The sequence below is a fragment of the Castor canadensis genome, chromosome 13 (genome assembly GCF_047511655.1).
Source record: "Castor canadensis chromosome 13, mCasCan1.hap1v2, whole genome shotgun sequence".
Classification (NCBI taxonomy): Eukaryota; Metazoa; Chordata; class Mammalia; order Rodentia; family Castoridae; genus Castor; species Castor canadensis.
This window is the reverse complement of record NC_133398.1, coordinates 4016510-4019867: the sequence shown is the minus strand read 5'-3', so window position 1 is coordinate 4019867 and position 3358 is coordinate 4016510.

Below are 3358 nucleotides of genomic sequence, written 5' to 3'. Positions count from 1 at the left end.
AGCATCTTTCCAACTGGTTTCTCTACTTCTGTATTTACTCCTGCCCGCTCCAAATCTGTCCCTAATGCAGTCACTGGAGTGACCCTTTGAAAAATAAATTCACATCCTGACTCTGTCAAAGTCCTCCAGGGTATGCCCATTTCTCTCATTAAGTAAAGGCTAAAGTCCTTGCCATGATCCTTTTTCCGCCCTCTCTCTGACCTGGTCATTGGCCAGTCTTCTGCATGATCTAGCCCAGCCGCTCTGTCCTCCAGTCTGTTCTGGCACCTGCCAGCCACCCTCTCACCCTCTCCCTAGATCTGCACTGTATGCTCCCTTCCCCCTGGACTCTGATTCGTTCACAGCTCATTTCCTGCACTATGTTCAATGCTGTGTTCAGATGTCAACTTGGTGAGTCTGACTAGGACCATCCCATTTAAAATACACATACCCTTACTCCCATAGTCATTGTCCACTTTGCTCCATTTGCTTTTTTCCTGCTGGCACTTATCACTTTTTGTAATAATATATGATTACATAACCAGTGTTTAGTCAGGAAAGAGAACCACATAATAAATTAAACAAGGAGTGTTTATATAATGAACTACTTACTAACAATCCCAGTGTAAGTTAAACGATAAAAACCAGAGATTGTAGAAGACAAGCAAAAGAGAAAATATTTGTTTTTTGGGGGGGTCTTCTACACAAAGCTTTGTTCAGCCCTGTAAGAGAAGATGTGCCTGTGGCCCAGGAATGAGGGGAATTTTATTGGTTTGTTTGGGGCCAGAGCTGATCATGGTTAGTGTTGAGTGTAGCAGGTAGGGAAAGGAAGTTGGCTAGACGAGCAGGAAGCTTCTTTTACTTTCCGGGGACAGGTTGGCTGGGGCTGAGAAGCCCCCAAGATCCTCTGGGAATCCCTAGTTGGTGCCACTGAAGCTTGATGGGACTTGCTTTGTTGGGGCCCACTGAGGTCAGTGTGAGTGAATGACCATATATCTTCTACTGTGCCTCTGAAGGCAGACAGCAGGAGGATGAAAAAGAAAGAAATGGAAGCATTCTAGAACTGGGAAGAAAGGCTCTTTCACCTAATCTTCTGCTACATAGACTTAGCATGGTGCCAGGTACAAAACTGAAATGCTTACTAGATCCAGCTCCATTATCACTGAGCAGGCAATGAAGGGTGTGTCTGGATCTGCAGGCAAGACACTGATCATGGGCCATGGTCTCCATAATTTGCTCATCTACTTTATTTATTTCTTCCTCTACCCATAGAATGTGAGCTCTGGGACAGCAGTACATTTATTTTGTTTTCCTCATCAATGCATTCCTTGTGCCTAGAAGAAGGCTTGGCCTATAGAGAGTGTGCAAAAGCCATTGAACACATCAAAAGGTTTTTTTTTTTTTTTTTGCTTGGGGTGGAGATGTAGCTCAGTGGTAGAGAATCTATCTTAGCATGCTTGAAGCACTGAACAAAAGGACACACATTCCTTCAGAATCACTGTTTTATTTCTTTTCTTCTTCTTTTTTTTGGTGGTACTGGTGTTTGAACTCAGGGCTTCATGCTTGTTAGACAGACACTCTACCACTTGAGCCACTCTACCAGCCCAATTTTTAAGTTCCAGTATTACAAGATTTCATGGGAATTTGTTGAGCCATTGTTACTTTGGTGGCATTTCCAAGATGGGTGAGGAGAACTAGTTGTCACTGGACACATAACGGGTGTACATGTGGGACTGTCCCTGTTGGAAGGATTCTTCTGAGTGATCTGCTGAGTCACGGGCCACGTGAATTGAAAAAGCGTATTCATGCTCATTCTGATTTTTAGATGAATCTTTCTGTTTTAAGGTCATTGCGGGCTCACCTGCAGTTGTGAGAAATAACACAAAGGGATCGCGCATGCTCGTTACCATTTGCCCCAATGATAGCTTTTATCTCGAGCTTCACGACAACATCACAACCAGAACAAGACTGGAAACGTTAGCACGGCTCCCTCATTGCCCTTCAGAGCCACGCTCGCTTCCCCCGTTCTCTCCTGCTCTCCTGGCCAGTACTGACTGGTTTTACGTTAGGGTAATTTGGTTCTTTCAAGCATGCCATATAAATGGAATCATACAGTTCCTAAAATTGTGGGACTCACTTCTTTTACCCAATTTGCACAATTCCTTGGAGATTCCTGCAGGTCATAGCTGCTATAAACATTTGTGCACAGGTTTTCATGTCTCTCCCAGGAAAAGTATACAACATGCTGGGTTCTATGGGCAGCATGTTTAGGTTTTTATACTTTCCAAACCATTTTTAGAGGACTGTACAGTTTTCTTCTCCACCACCCTTGCACAGATGGCCCAGTGTCCACTGGTCTTCTCCACCTTTTTGTTGCCACCGTGTTCATGAGTCATTTTGATAGTGTGCAGTGATGGAGGCTTGCGGTTCTTATCTGCATCTCCCTAATGACTCACGAGGCCCAACATTGTTCCCTGCATTGCCTGTGCTCTTTGATCAAGTGTTCCTTCCTGACTTTTGTTCATTTCTTGTTGTTTTTCATGATTGTGTTTTGCTAGGCAGGTGCTCTACCACTTGAGCCATTCCACCAGTCCACAATTGTGTTTTGAAAGTTCTTTAAAAGGCTAGAAACTACTCCTTTATCAGATATGTGTCTTGGACATATTTTCTCTATTTCCTATAGAGGGTCTCTTACAGAATAAATGATAGTAATTTTGGTGAAGACCATTTTATCAATTTTTCTTTTATAGATCATACTTTTGGTGACAAATCTAAAAGCTCCTGACCACCATATTCCAAAGATTTTGTCTGTTTTTATAAAGGTTTCACAGTTTTATGTCTTATAGTATTTTGAGCTGATTTATTGATTTTGAGCTGATTTTTGTGTAAGAAGTGAGGTTTTTACTGAATTGCTTTGGTTATCTATTTTTCTTTCATTTTTTTTTTTGTCTGTGGCTGTCCAATTGCTCCAGCACAGTTTTCTTTCAACGCATTTTAAATATGACATCCCACTGCCTTCTGGACTCCATGTTCTCTGAAGAGAAATCAGCTGTTAATCTTATCAAGGATCCCTTGTATGTGATGGATCACTTCGAGACTTTTTTTATTGTTGTGCTGGGTGGGGGTACATTGTGACATTTACAAAAGTTCTTACAGCATATCAAATATATCATACTTGAATTCACCCCCTCCACCATTCTCCTTTATCCCCCCTCACCTCACTCCTGGAACAGTTTCAACAGGTATCATTTTTCCATACTTTGAGACTTTTTAAAAATGAAAATTAGGGGCTGGCGTTGTGGCTTCAAGTGGTAGAGCACCTGCCTAGCAAACATGAAGCCCTAAGTTCAAACCCCACTACCACCAAAAAAAATTAGTT